We start from the raw sequence: 16,665 nt of genomic DNA, 5'->3' as shown, positions 1-16,665 counted from the left end.
TCCTGTGCGCACTGAACAAGACACGCGCCGTCTGGTCCATGATGTCAACGCCACGATGGGGAAAAAAGAAAGACAAATATATGTGACATTTTGAAGAAATCATTTTTAACACCAGAAGAGCACCAGAATACTTCGTCACACTAATATTTTTTTCATTAGCATACCTTCATGTGGGTTGCTAGTCTGTGACCGTGTTTGGTTTTTTTTTTTTTTATCTTGCCCAATCTCCACATCATGGTGCATTGTGCTGAGAATGCAGACAGACTTCATCTTTTTGGGCACATACACTGTCAGCATGGCACTGGGAGATCTAAACACCAGCGTGGAGAATTGTTCGTGTACTGAACTGACTTTAGCTGCAGGTGGAAGTTCCCGTCGCACTTTATTCATGGTGCCAAGCAGAGCTGTATTGCGGTGCAGCAGTCTATTAGCCAGCGAAAGTGACGTGAAGAAGTTGTCTGTTGTTACGGTTCTGCCTTTGTCCAGAAATGGCTCCATAAGCTTTATGACCACAGACTCGGAAAGTCTTTCTCCCGTGGGACGACTGGGATCTTTTCCTAAATAAGGAGTGGCATTGCACATGTACTTTGTCTCCAAATCTGCCGCAATCCAAAAAGGCAGAACCGTAACAACAGACAACTTCTTCACGTCACTTTCGCTGGCTAATAGACTGCTGCACCGCAATACAGCTCTGCTTGGCACCATGAATAAAGTGCGACGGGAACTTCCACCTGCAGCTAAAGTCAGTTCAGTACACGAACAATTCTCCACGCTGGTGTTTAGATCTCCCAGTGCCATGCTGACAGTGTATGTGCCCAAAAAGATGAAGTCTGTCTGCATTCTCAGCACAATGCACCATGATGTGGAGATTGGGCAAGATAAAAAAAAAAAAAACCAAACACGGTCACAGACTACAACCACATGAAGGTATGCTAATGAAAAAATATTAGTGTGACGAAGTATTCTGGTGCTCTTCTGGTGATAAAATGATTTCTTCAAAATGTCACATATATTTGTCTTTCTTTTTTCCCCAGCGTGGCGTTGACATCATGGACCAGACGGCGCGTGCTTGTTCAGTGCGCACAGGAACACGCAGGTGGCCGGTTGCTGTGTTGTACAACATCCTTGACCTAGCAGCGATGAACGCACACGTACTGTATAAGGCATGCACGGGGTCCGCTGAGAAAAGAAGAGTGTTCATGGCTCACCTTGCAGAGGAACTTCGTCGTCGCTTCTTACAGGAAAAGGCGATGGAAAAAGAAAAGATGATACAGCGTCAACAAACTTCCGTTCTAAGACCTCAGCTTCCCCAGGGAAGAAAGTACAGTGTCAGGTGCTCATTCACTGTAATAGGAACCATAGCACAGAGAGGTGTGTACACTGCAACAAGTACACATGTTGTAAATGTAGGAATGGCGGACCTTGGGTGTGTGGGAACTGTTAATATTTGAATGTGATGATTTTATATAGCACGGATCGGAAATCAGTAGTTCTTAACATTGCACCACGCAAGCTGTTGTATCAACCACCAACTGTAACTTGCTTTCTTTATTCTTCGGTTATAGTCTTGAATAAAAGTGCACTTTTATTTATGTGAAACCAGCTGTGTCAGATGGGGTTGTATGGATTGATTCTGAATGTGACTGCGAGAATGAAAAGTGAATTAAAAAAAAAAAAAAAAAAAGCTAACCTTTACCAGTATCATAAGTTACACCGCCTGTTACAGACTGAAATCAAATTTATATTGTTATTCTAAAATTGTAAGAATAAGAGCAGTTAATTTTTCGAAGTGGAGCCGTGCGGAATCGAACTCGCCACCCTCTGATTCCCAGTCAGGGGCTGATACCATTACGCCACCACGGCGGTTGTAGTAAGAAAGTCAATGTGGCATGCTAACGCGGCTTTTTTTTTTTTTTTTGCATGAAGGCGCACGTGTTCTTTTATTTGTACCTTTTGTGAAAGTGTTTCTTTGATATATGGACTTCAGGCTTCATACGTTATATAGTTTATGCCCTACATTTTGTCATTTACTATTAGAATATGAAAAACGTTTCTGTTTTAAAATGTGTTTGCACCAGCCAACTATAGAAATGGAACACACATGAAATGCGTGTATTCCAAATAACGCTAGAATTATTTCCACTGTAAAACTCCACTTCAATCCCAGGTATCAAATCAAGGCAAGGCTTGAGCTAGGAGAGAAGTTCATTCTAAGTCGGTGGGGGGATGGATAGCTGGCTGCTAGTAGCTTTATCAGCACATTTAGATGACAAAGGATTCTGGCGGAGAGGTTGCAAACGGATTTAAGACGCGATTTTAAGGTGGGACGGATTTACGAGTCTTTTTCGTAGGCTCTGGTAATTCTAGTGTTAAAGGAAATGCATATGTACTGGCACTGATGTAAGAAATTCCTGGTTACTCTTATCCTGAATCCCTATAATCTTGAATAAAATTCTGTTTGTGGTTCACTTAGCATTAGACAGGATGAGATTAGTGTATATATTTGCAAAACATAATACAGTTAAAATAAAGACTGCAATATATGTTTTATATAGAGATATAAATGAGTATATAAATTAGTTATGCTCAATTTACATTTTTTTTTCAGGTGCTTAATGCTACTCGCTAATAGCAATGAAAGTTAACTGTAATATAATGTAAAGTATGTACAGTAATTATGAATGACCAAGAAGACATGCAATTGCAGCATGGCTCCTTAGGGCTGATCAAATGGTTATTGAGGAGAAACAGCAGTGGGAGAAGTTAAAGTTTTTTTCTGTACATTTTACTTAATTTATGCATGAAAGCTGCCAGAGGAAAAATAACTATTTTGTGTTAGTGTGTAAATCAGTTGGCTGATAAAACATATCCCTCACTTATAGGGTTCTGTGAAGAATGTCAAGATTCTTTCTGGCATCTCTGAGTCCACTGACAATCTAATGCCTACTTGTATGTAATGTCAAGTTTGTGGTACAGAGTCATTATACTCTCATGCTGTCATTATCTACTTTGTTGTTGATTTTTTTTTTTAGTTTATCACAAATGATTACACTTTTATCATTTCGCCCAGCTTGGTGAAGTTCAAAATGACATTTAGGGAATTTCAATCTTTCTCATTGATTGAAACAGAAACTACCAAAGACACATGGCTAATTTTAGCTATTAAAAGCATTACTCATGCAGTACTCTTTCATTTGAATGTTGACAAAGAATGCAGATGTTAAGCAAATTTAATGTGACACTGGTGTTAAATAGTGCGTGACACCCAGAAAAAAGTTCTTCTGTGGATGATGTAATTCAAAACAACAACCTAGGACTAGTCTTGGCTTTTTTGTTATATAAGGGTATAAAAGTTATATACAGTAAGGGTTAATACAGTGATCATTCATTACATTCCCAACTTCTTTGTAGTAGTTAAACGTGATCCTGAACACTAACTGCACTGTAGTGAATTGAAGAATCCCCAAGAAAAAGCCAGGCAGATGGCTCTCCTTCAGGAAAAAAATCTTAGATTTGCATTTTTCTAATGACCACAAGAGTTTATTTCTTATTTTGTCCAGAATCAATTTAGAGCAGAGTTTAACTATTCACAGCTCTGTTGCTAGTTAATGTGCTTACAAATTACTATTTACTTATTAATATTTGAGAGGTTTATAAGAATTTAATAAAATTTTAAAAACATGAGGGTATTTTTATGGATGTAATAGTATGTGTTTGTAATATAAACATTATTTTATGCTTTATTTTGTAAGTGTATGCCACATTTTGAACCTTTAACTAAAAAGTTGTGTTACAGTATATCTGAAATAAATTGCAATTTTTTTTGCGGCTGATAATTGGCAAAGTATTGGAAGCTACATCAGTAGCTGCCTGAATTTTTACAATGGACCAGACAGATTAGTAAGTAGAAGTGAAAAAGTGAGATTAATCTGAAAAAAGCTATTCAAATAGGAAAGCTGGCAATTATTTCCAATTACTCGTTAATATTCATGTTATCTTCTTTGGAAAACTTAACATATTTGGATGTTTACGGTATTACTAATCACATCTTCACTAGACACTTAAAGCACATGAAAAGGAATTTTCTTTTAGATTTACTAGGGGACTTTGCCCCCTGGCTCGCTTCGCTTGCCAACGACCCCCCCCAAAACCTCAGCCCATGCTTCGCACTAGCCACTGCGTGTCTTTGCTGCTCGCGTTGTGAAGAGGGGGGCTGAACGCTGAACCCTCTCTTAAACGGTGATAACAATGGGAAACAAATAAAGTTTTTTTTTTACCTCCTCTTTGCTCGATCAGCTGCCGGCTTGCTCCTGCTACTGCTCGCTGCTGCAGTGCTGTGTGATCTGCATCTTGCGCGGCACATCAAACATTTAAAAGCCTGCACAGCAGCTGTTCTTTTGTCTCACCTGCCTTGTCTCTCTTCTCCTCCAGAAATCCTCTCTTCCTTTTGGGGGTCCCACTCCTGAGGCGCGCTCCTATGAAGAGGAAGATTTTCTTTTCTTTAAATTGAGAGGCGGAACTGTCCCCTCCGACTACACACGGAGCTTGATTGACTCCTGAAAGAGACTTATGTTTGTTTGAAGTGTTTGAATAATGTTTCTGTCTCTAAAATCTCCTGTGTATCTGTGCAACTCTGTGACCAAAGCGGGTATGTGGATTTCACTTTCACCAAACAACTAATCTTTTAAGTCTTGTGAATATGCCGCTTCATTGGGAAGAAACACTACTTTTCCCTGATGGTAACACGATTAGACGATCTACAAGTCTCCGACTTAAAGTTTAAATCCGAACAATATATTTTTCTCTTTTCGCTGTTCCATTATTTCACCGAGTAATGAGAATATCATTGTTCTGTTCCTAGAACACATTGCATCCGATGAATGATCTGACCAGACTACAATAATGAGTATAAAGGACTAGCTTATTCCTTATTCACCAAAACAAATCAAGGTATTCATTTGATTTAGTTTCTTATTTTGTTCTTCTTATAGTTCTTATGGAACCAACATAGGCTGACAAAAAAATGGACCTAATGGACCTTGGGTTACTAAAAAATGTCAGAGCCTTTGGTGAATTCTTTCTCTGATATTATGCATTGTTGTTTCTTGACACAAATGCTTTATTTTCTGCCATTGGCATTGTATAATCTCAAAAGCAGAAAAACCATGAAGCTGTGATTATACATATAAGTAATGCTTTCGACGAAGCATTGGTTGCCACAGAATCCTGAGTGCTGAGCTCTTCAGTACAATCTTTTTGTGCTAACTGCTATCTACAAAGAAGGACACAATCATTTTAATGATAATGCTTTGTCACGCTGACCTGAAATGACAACACATAGTTTAATGTCATGAGTACCTCAGTTACACAGCTACTCATTCAACACAAAGCAAACCATGCAAAGATGTATCATAACCACAACTGTGGCTACATTACGGCCTACTAGGATATTTCTAAAGTGCCACTTAAAAGAACTGAAACTTTGCTCTTGAGCCTGATGCTTGCTGACAATTCTTCCATAAATATTCTGATCTGAAATATGATCTCATACAACAAATTTAATAGAACTCTGCCCTTGCAGACATCACAGGCTAGAATGTGGGAAATCTCAAACTACTTTACAGATGCAACAAGAGACCAGTATAAGCACTTAAGTACTGCATAATTCATATTAAAACAAATTATCCACAACTGCATTCTCAGCACAAAGACCTATCGTCATCCATCTGTAATACCAGATGCAGTCCAGAGACATAACTGAATGCACTTACTATGGGGATTGCGGTTATAACTAAATGATTGGCTGTAGTTGGCTGATAATCTTTTTGAACTGCATTTGTTACCCTCCATCCATCCATCCATCCATCCTCTTCCGCTTATCCGAGATCGGGTCACGGGGGCAGCAGCTTGAGCAGAGATGCCCAGACTTCCCTCTCCCCCGGCCACTTCTTCTAGCTTTTCCGAGAGAATCCCAAGGCATTCCCAGGCCAGCCGAGAGACCATAGTCCCTCCAGCGTGTCCTGGGTCTTCCCCGGGGCCTCCTCCCGGTTAGACATGCCCGGAACACCTCACTAGGGAGGCGTCCAGGAGACATCCTGATCAGATGCCCAAGCCACCTCATCTGAATCCTCTCGATGTGGAGGAGCAGTGGCTCTACTCTGAGTCCCTCCCAGATGACTGAGCTTCTCACCCTATCTTTAAGGAATTCCCCAGACACCCTGCGGAGGAAACTCATTTCAGCCGCTTGTATTCACGATCTCGTTCTTTCGGTCACTACCCATAGCTCATGACCATAGGTGAGGGTAGGAACATAGATCGACTGGTAAATTGAGAGCTTTGCCTTGCAGCTCAGCTCCTTTTTCACCACGACAGACCGATGCAGAGCCCGCATTACTGAGGATGCCGCACCGATCCGCCTGTCGATCTCACGCTCCATTCTTCCCTCACTCATGAACAAGATCCCCAGATACTTGAACTCCTCCACTTGGGGCAGGATCTCGCTCCCAACCCTGAGAGGGCATTCCACCCTTTTTCGGCTGAGGACCATGGTCTCAGATTTGGAGGTGCTGATTCCCATCCCAGCTGCCCATTTGTTACCTATGACTACAAATACTACATATGCTCATGGTGTGGGAATATACAATTCTAGGACAGTCATAATTTTGCCTTTGAGAATATTACCTTCAAACATGATATTCCAGACATTGTAAGTTTTATCTAATAGAACATCTTCACCAAATGCATGTATTCACAAAGCCTGGCATCACTCTTATAAAGGTGATGGGGTGATAAAAGACAGAAAAATATGGAAAAAGATGATCCACTGTGGCAACTCCTAATGGGAGCAGCCGAAAGAAGAAGAAAAATCTCATTGATCATCGGATCAAAGTATTAATCCAATGGTTGGGTAATTCATCTGTCCTGGCCTACAAGGTAAGCACATAGCTTAGTACAGGTTTTTAGTCTGCTTCTGTTTTATCAAAAGTCATTAAGTGAAGAATGGACTCTGCTGAGAAATTAAAAGGGTGAGGTGACAATAAAATCATCTGACAAAGAACAGAAGTTAGCAAGGCAGTTCACCACCTATACCCAGGTGGACAGGCTTCCTATAGTCACAGAAAGTAAGCAGTTATTTCACACACAATAAGTATTGCCTTTCTTTTCCGTGCACAAACAGAAACAATTCAGTAGCAGAAGAAATAAATTAATAATAATAAGGTGAGATATTAACAACACAGCATTAAATGCAGTTGGCAATTTAAATGTTTTCTAGTGGTCTAGAAAGGGAATCTGCATAGCAGATATGGCAAATATCCCCAATGAGTTGTTGCTTGAGTCATTCCAGTCATTGCCGTGGAGCTGTGCTTATCCTATTTCCTCTTTCTTGTTCAATGTTTAACTCTGGTTCTTACCAATTCTGACCCACAAAGTGAAATTCAGTCTTGTAGCCTGCACCCCCAACTTGCTCAACCTATTAAGTCAAAAAAAGGAGTGAAACCCAAAAACCTGACCCCAAAAAAGTCAAAAAACAAATTAATGATATAGTTTGTATAACAAAAGGTTAAAAACAATCCAAATGAAAACACAGTATTAAACCACAAGCTTCTTGACAGTGTTAAAATCTCATTTACTGCATTTCTCGTAGGTGAAATAGTGAGATGACTAGTAGTCATTTTTCAGGGAATGAGTTTGAGCCTATGTTGGTGCAGTGGGTCCTGTGTTCCCCCTGGTGCACAACAATGCCCGGTCTCATGTGGTCAGAGTATGCTGGCAGTCCCTGGAGGATGAAGGAAATTATACCATTGACTGGCCCCCACGCTCGCCCTGACCTAAATCCAATAGAACACCTCTGGGACATTATGTTTCGGTCCATTGGTGCCGCCAGGTTGCACCTCAGACTGTCCAGGAGATCAGTGTTGACCTGGTCCAGATCTGGGAGGAGATCCCCCAGGACACCATCCGTCATCTTGTTAGGAGCATGCCCCGAAGTTGACAGGCATGCATACAAGCAAGTGGGGGACATACAAACTACTGAGTACGATTTTGAGTTGCTGCAATGAAATTTCGGGAAAATGGACTGTTGCATCAGTACAGATATCCAGCATGATTTTTTTCCCATTGAGATCTGAAGTGTTTTCAAAGTGTTCCTTTAATTTTATTGAGCAGTTTTATATTATATATATATATATATATATATAGTAAAAAAGACACAAGAAGTCAGGAAAAGGTTTGGGGTTTTCCGGCCCCATATACTGTGGGAAAAGTGCAATCAGTCGAAAAAATAATACAACTGTCATAACACCGTTCGCCATCATGGCGGACGGGGGGAACATTTATGAGGGAGGGACCGGGAAATGGATGAAGCACTGCTGGAAGGAACCGAGATGGATGATGGGACTGCTGACGTCATTGGGGTGCGACAGAGGAAAGGCGGAAGTGGCGTGTTGGGAATCCATGTTCAGCAGGTTCATGGCGGTGTTGTGTCTTTCTTTCTGTTGGAGATAAAGAGGAGAAAGGTTAGTACTCCGCCATTCCCCGTCTGGTATATGCTTTCGCGCAACAGTTTAGGTCGTTCCGCGGCTCCCTAATCGCGCGGTGCCTGACATGACCCCCCCCCCTCAGCCCAGACCCACCGGGTCGGGCGGACCGAACCGAGAGGTCGTGAACCCGGGAGAGGGCATCTGCATTGGCCTGAAGGGGACCCCGGCGATAAGTAACGGTAAACTTGTATGGCTGCAGGTCCAAAAACCACCTGGTGACCCGAGGGTTCGATTCCTTGTGCAGGGCCATCCACTGTAGGACGGCATGGTCCGTTACCAGAGTGAACTCACGACCCAGCAGGTAGTACCGCAGATGAGTCACCGCCCACTTAATGGCCAAGGCCTCCCTCTCAACCGCCGCGTACCCGGGTCTCTCGGTCCAACAATTTCCGGCTCAGGTAAAACACCGGCACCGTCGACGCTTTGGGTCAACACTGCACCCAGGCCTGTGTCCGAAGCGTCGGTCTGGAGAAGAAAAGGTAAAGAGAAGTTAGGGGTGTGTAATATAGGTGCCGACATCAGGGCCTTTTTTAAGTCACTGAATGCTAGTTCCGCTTTCTGGTTCCATACCACATAGACAGGAGACCCCTTCTTTGTCAGATCAGTCAAGGGTGCTGCCTTTTCAAAGAAACGGGGAACAAACCGGCGGTAATACCCCCGCTAACCCTAAGAAAGCCTGCACCTGTTTCTTGGTTATCGGACGGGGCCATTCCAAGATGTCTTTTATTTTGGAGCATTGGGGTTTCACCTGTCCCCCGCCCCACTAGGTAGCCTAAATATTTGGCCTCCCTTAAGCCAAAGTAACACTTACGTGGATTAATGCGGAGGCCGGCCTTTGCTTGTGTGGCAAGAACAGCATACACCTGCAGTATATGTTTTCTCCCAGGTGTCGGAATAAATGACTACGTCATCCAAGTAGGTGGCACAATAGGATTGATGGGGCCGTAGCACTCTGTCCACCAGACGCTGGAACGTTGCAGGTGCCCCGTGCAACCCGAATGGGAGAACCTTTATACTGCCAATGTCCGCTAGGGGTACTGAATGCTGTTTTCTCTCTGGCGGATGCCGTTAGGGGAATTTGCCAGTACCCTTTTGTCATGTCCAAGGTAGTCAAGTATTGTGCCCTCCCTAGGCGCTCCAACAGATCATCCACTCGGGGCATAGGGTAGGCATCGAACTTAGAGACTTGGTTCAGACGCCTGAAGTCATTGCAGAACCTCCAGGACCCGTCTGGCTTAGATACGAGGACGATAGGACTGGACCAGGGACTATAGCTTTCCTCAATAATATTCATGTCCAGCATCCTTTGGATCTCCAATTCCACTTCCGTCCTCTTTGCTTCCGGGAGGCGATAGGGTCTCTCCCTGACTACCACCCCCCGGGTCAGTAACAATATCGTGCTCAATGAACGAAGTACGGCCAGGTAACTCGCTAACCACTTTGGGGACGGCATGGATAGCCTGTTCCAGCTCCAGCCGTTGTGATGGGGTTAAGTCCGGTCCGAGGTTAAGCGTGAGTTTACTTGCGCAAAGGGAGAGGGCGGTACCGGAGGGTGGAGCCTCGTCCCTATCTCTCCACGGCTTTAACAAGTTCACGTGGTACACTCTCTCAGCAGGTCTACGATTTGGTTGTTTCACCAAATAATCCACCAGCCCTTTCCGCTCCTTAACACTAGAATTACCAGAGCCTACGAAAAAACTGGTATAACCGGCCCACCTTAAATCGCTTCTTAAATCCATTCACACCTCTCCGCCAGCATCCTTTGTCCTCTAAATGTGCTGATAAAAGACAAGCTGCCAGCAGCCGGCTATTCCATCCCCCCACCGACTTAGAACGTGAGCGAAGTTTTCCCAGCTCACGCATTGATTGATTACCTGGGAGTGAAGTGGAGTTTTACAGTGGAAATAACAGATCATTATTCTAAAGTAATCTGTGTAAACACATTGTTAAAACAGAAACTTTTTCATATTTTAGTAATAAATGTTACAAAATGTAGTAGGCATAAACTATAGAATATATAAAGCCCGAGTTCCAAAGATCAAATAAACACTTTCACAAAAGCTTCAAGAATGATTCAACAGCTTCAGTGGTGTAGCGCATTAAGATTTGCCTCTTAGCGCAGAGCAGCTTTTCCTTGCCTCACAGACCTGAGTTCGATTCCCCGCTGGGGATGAAGTGTTGCTTTTTTTTTCTTTTCTTTTAAACCTCAAACGAACATAAAATTTATACATTGGTATGCACTGTCAGTTACTGAGATCGTTATATTTTCATGTGGGAGGCTCCTTTTCAAATATTTTTTTAACAATTGAGACTGCAATTAACAGGAACAACTGTCCTTATAACTTATTTTTAAGATCCATAACACACAGACAGACAGAGCACTGCGTAATAGAGAGACAGACAGGCAGAGAAGTCACTAGATATAGAAATAAACAGGGAAGCCACGTGTACTGAAAAAAAAAAAACAACATGTGCGTTGTCCCTGAATCTCTAAGTAAGATCGGGGGAGGGGTGATGTTAGAGCGCCTGTGCTTATTCAGTGCAGCTGGGACAACGCACATGTTGTTTTTTTTTTTTTTCAGTACACGTGGCTTCCCTGTTTATTTCTATATCTAGTGACTTCTCTGCCTGTCTGTCTCTCTATTACGCAGTGCTCTGTCTGTCTGTGCGTTATGGATCTTAAAAATAAGTTATAAGGACAGTTGTTCCTGTTAATTGCAGTCTCAATTGTTAAAAAAATATTTGAAAAGGAGCCTCCCACATGAAAATATAACGATCTCAGTAACTGACAGTGCATACCAATGTATAAATTTTATGTCCGTTTGAGGTTTAAAAGAAAAGAAAAAAAAAGCAACACTTCATCCCCAGCGGGGAATCGAACTCAGGTCTGTGAGGCAAGGAAAAGCTGCTCTGCGCTAAGAGGCAAATCTTAACACACTACGCCACTGAAGCTGTTAAAACATTCCTGAAGCTTTTGTGAAAGTGTTTATTTGATCTTTGGAACTCGGGCTTTATATATTCTGTAGTTTATGCCTACTACATTTTGTAACATTTATTACTAAAATATGAAAAAGTTTCTGTTTTAACAATGTGTTTACACAGATTACTTTAGAATAATGATGTCTTATTTTCACTGTAAAACTCCACTTCACTCCCACATAAACAATCAAGGCGTGAGCTGGGAAAACTTCGCTCACGTTCTAAGTCGGTGGGGGGATGGAATAGCCGGCTGCTGGCAGCTTGTCTTTTATCAGCACATTTAGAGGACAAAGGATGCTGGCGGAGAGGTGTGAACGGATTTAAGAAGCGATTTAAGGTGGGCCGGATATACGAGTTTTTTCGTAGGCTCTGGTAATTCTAGTGTTAACCTCATAAGGACCCTGCCAATGGGCCAGTAATTTAGAGTGGGATGTGGGTACAAGTACCATCACGCGGTCTCCGGGGAGAAATTCCCTGAGGACAGCATTTTTATTATAGTACCGGGCTTGCGTTGCTTGAGCACGGGTCATGTGATCTTTTAGGATGGGTCGGATTTTGTTCATTCTATCGCGCATTTGCGTGATGTACTCCAAAACATTACTGCCAGGTAGAGCCTCCTCTTCCCAGCCTTCTTTTAATATATCTAAAAGCCCCCGGGGCTGATGTCCATATAAAAGTTCAAAGGGGGAAAAACCCGTGGAGGCCTGTGGGACTTCCCGGTAAGCAAAGAGCACGAAGGGCAAAAGCTCGTCCCAGTTCCGACCGTCCGCACTGACTACCTTACGTAACATCTGTTTAAGCGTCTGATTGAAGCGCTCCACTAAACCATCGGTTTGCGGGTGATAAACAGACTTCCTCAGATGTTTAATTTTAAGTAACTTAGCAACCTCCCTGAACGTATCTGAAGTAAAGGGAGTACCTTGATCCGTGAGGACTTCTTTAGGTATTCCCACTCGGGCAAAGAGCCTGACTAATTCCCGTGCGATATTCTTAGAAGTAGCGGACCGTAAGGGCACCGCTTCTGGGTATCGAGTCGCATAATCTACCATGACCAATATGTACTTTTGGTCATGGGTCGAAGGTTCTAGGGGACCTACAAGATCAATACCGATCCTCTCAAAGGGAACATCAATAAGGGGAATAGGAACTAAAGGAGCGTGGTCCCTCCTAGGAATCTGACGGATCTGACACTCCGGGCAGGACTGACAGAAACGTCGGACCTCCTCATTTATTCCTGGCCAATAAAACCGCTGTTTAATTCTTTCCAGCGTTTTTTCGGATCCCAAATGGGCACCTAGGAGGTGGGAGTGTGCCAGTTCGCAAACCTCCCACCGGAAGGTTCGCGGCACTAACAATAACTTCCGCGCTCCACCTTCGTGACTCGCGACTCGATACAACAGATCATGTTCTAATACAAAGTAGGGCTCCGATGGCAAGGAACTGTCGGACAAATGGTCATTTACTGAAACAATTGCATTCCGGGCGTTTTTTTAGGGAATCATCATTCCACTGTTCCTTTTTAAATGACGCGGGGGTAGACCGGAACTGATTGATCATAGAGTCTATCGGGTCCACATGTACGGGAGCTCTGCAGACTCCTTGGCTCGTGCCCTCGCCCGGATCTTCTTCCGGGTCGGGGTCCGACGCCAGAGACTCTTCCCCCCGGTCACTGTTGTCTACGGCATTCGCCCGTGTGCACGGCCTGGGAGCCGTGGGGGGTGGTGCTTCGCGTACCCATAACAAGACCCAGCTTAGCCCTAGGAGTGGTTATTTGTTTCCCGCTGTTGCTATCTGACCAGTCGTGTCCCAAAATGACAGGAAAAGGTGGCTCGGGTAAAACTGCGACCGTTAATCGAGACAAGCCACCATTCCATGATAAAAAACACTTTGCGGACTTATAAGACTTGGTCTCCCCATGTACACAAGTTACACTGACATACTGGTATCGCCATTGTTGCGGTAAAACATAACGGCGAGCAACAATGGTAATGTTACTGCCGGAATCAAACAATGCAAGCACAGAATGACCATTAACTAAAACCACTCCCGTATTTGGAATAGCCAGAGGGTTTGACAGAGCACAGTACCTTTCTGTGGTGGCCCAAGTACAGTCCATTGGCTCCTGGAGTGGCTGATACAGAGGACAGGCAGACAACAGGTGACCGAGGTCCCCGCACTTGAAACAGCGCGGTGGGCCGGGTCTGTCCTTGGCTTTTGGCGGTGCTTCCGCCGCGCGACGTGTGGGCTCGGAGTGACTGGACCGTCCCTGTCGGGTGCCACGAGCCGACTTTTCCGATCCCCCGGTTCAGTGCACCGCAAGTTGACGCTCCAGGACCTCCAAGAGTCCTTTCATGTCGTTGTAAGGGTGTCTACGGAGCTGCTGGGCGAGATATCCCGGCATAGCGTTCACTAAGCCCTCACACGCCACCTGCTCTACTACTTTACGTGCCTGGGGACCTTCTGGTCTTAACCAACGCCCCATCTTGCTCCAGAACTCGAAAGCCTGGGCTCAGGCAGGGTGGTCGGGGTTGAACTGCCAGGTTCGCCATTCACTCGCCTGCTGGTCCGTAGTGATGCCATAGCAACTCAGGATCTCTGGTTTTAGGAGGTCGTAATCTGCGGCCTCCTCCTCCTCGGGGAGATCGTAATAGGCCCGCTGCGCAGCACCCTTCAGGTACAGAGCCAAAATGGACGCCCCACTCCGCCCGCGGCCACTTGTTGCGAGAGGCGGTCCTCTCAAATATGCCAAGGTACGATTCTATATCGTCTGTTTCGGACAACGGTACCATCGGAGGAGGCGGAGGTCGGGAGGGCTCCGGTCTTACCGCTTCTGCCGTTGTCAGCCTTGCCTTGGTTGCTTCAAGTTCCCGCGTTGTTTCTGCATGTGCGATCCGGAGATTCTGGATTTGGGCAGCCATCCCGGACAGCACTTCGTTTAGGTCTTGTCCTTCAGACATGTTCGGACAATCTTTCTATCCTGCCGACTACGCCACTGTAAAAAAGACACAAGAAGTCAGGAAAAGGTTTGGGGTTTTCCGGCCCCATATACTGTGGGAAAAGTGCAATCAGTCGAAAAAATAATACAACTGTCATAACACCGTTCGCCATCATGGCGGACGGGGGGAACATTTATGAGGGAGGGACCGGAAATGGATGAAGCACTGCTGGGAAGGAACCGAGATGGATGATGGGACTGCTGACGTCATTGGGGTGCGACAGAGGAAAGGCGGAAGTGGCGTGTTGGGAATCCATGTTCAGCAGGTTCATGGCGGTGTTGTGTCTTTCTTTCTGTTGGAGATAAAGAGAGAAAGGTTAGTACTCCGCCATTCCCGTCTGGTATATGCTTTCGCGCAACAGTTTAGGTCGTTCCACGGCTCCCTAATCGCGCGTGCGTGACAATATATTATATATATATATATATACATACATATATATATATATATATAGTCAACCAGGCCACCCAGTTTACTCAAAAATGTTTTTTAACAAAAATAAACAATTCAAACAAAATATAGATAACAATTGGATAACATAAAGTTTCTCTATGCAGAGGTTAAGCTTTTGGTTCAGAGTTCTGATGTGCAGGGTGCTTGTCTCCCTAATGAGATGCTACTTTCTGGGAGCACCCTGTATTCATAGCTCCAGAAGGAGTAGGGTATGTTGCCTCATTGAGCATCTTCTCAGAGCTGTGGGGGGAAAAGTATACAAGGTGGCTAGTGTTTGCATCCCCTGATGAACCCAGACGTTGACCCTTTGACACAGTGACTAATATTATATATATATAATATATATAATATATTAGTACAAGTAATATATTAATAAGTAAGTTTGAATTCACGTTCCTTAGTACAGGTAATAATTAAGTTTGAATTCTGCATGAAATTTTATTTTTCTCCTGGAATAGATAAACTTCTAAACTAGTTATCGTGATAGTACATTGGGATAACAAAAAAAATTTACTGAATGCTTATAACATACTGCACTTAATGACCGGGACTGATAATTTTATTTTGTCAGATAAAAATTCTGAAGGACATGTCAGACTGATAAATAAAATGATAATAAATAGAGACAGTGATGGTCCTTATTTCTTATGAATTTTATAAATAAAATGATAATAAATAGAGACAGTGATGGTCCTTATTTCTTATGAATTTTATTTTTTTAAGGTACAATCAAGCAGAATAAAATTGTAGAGCTAACACAATAAAAACTTCAAAATCAATTTAAAAAAAACAAAGAGAATTAAAAAAAAAAGAAAACATAAAAAACCTAACAAAACAAAAATTCAATCCCCACCTGAGAAAAACTGAGGAAATTCAAAAAACGCTTTACACAAATCCTCTAAGCAAGAATTTGGTTCTCTCTCATTTCAATTAATACAGAGTTTCAGTTACCCACTAACTTATAAAAGGTGGGTTGGGATTCTTCCAGTTAAGCCAGATAAGTCTACTTTCCAGTAGTGGGGTATAGGGTATTACAATCAGTTTGTTCTTCTCCACTTTAAGCCTATTTGGGAGTCCACCAAGCTGTTAATGGCTTAGGAGTGATTGCAACACCAAGGCAGTCTGATAAGTATTTAAAATAGTTTATTATGTTAATTGTGGTCTTGTGGTGCTGAAGCTGGATTGCAACACTTGCAAGTTGGATCTTGCCCTGGGAAGATTTTGGACGTTTTTAAACAAGATAAATGTGACTGTTGAAAGACTTTAAGTTAGATTATTAAGTGCTTGGTGCAAATAGAGCTAGAGAGTATTCTATATATGGCTGACTTCCACTAATTTTCTGAGATGTTAATTAAAAGGTCCTTTTCCCACCATACTCTAGGATCATTGAATGAGACATTTTTATATATCACTATTGCCTCTGTAAACAGGAATGGGAGAGAGGTCTGGAAAATTGGTCAGATTTCTTTTAACAAAATTTCTAATTGAAAAAATTGTGTACTTGGAAAGCTACATGTGAAGTGTACTTGTACATAAGATACAAATACATTATATATAGTTCTCCAAGTGTTTTAATCCTGAGTGATTTCCAATGATTAAATACTGCGTAGGTTTGAAAAGGTTGAGAAAGGTAATTGTTATGTAAAGAAGCAACAGATAAATGTGTATCTGCCTTGAAGTGCATCCTGCATAGGTTTTAA

This window comes from Erpetoichthys calabaricus, chromosome 3 (assembly GCF_900747795.2).
Source record: "Erpetoichthys calabaricus chromosome 3, fErpCal1.3, whole genome shotgun sequence".
Lineage (NCBI taxonomy): Eukaryota > Metazoa > Chordata > Cladistia > Polypteriformes > Polypteridae > Erpetoichthys > Erpetoichthys calabaricus.
The sequence above is the reverse complement of the archived record's forward strand: the minus strand, read 5'-3'. Positions refer to the sequence as shown.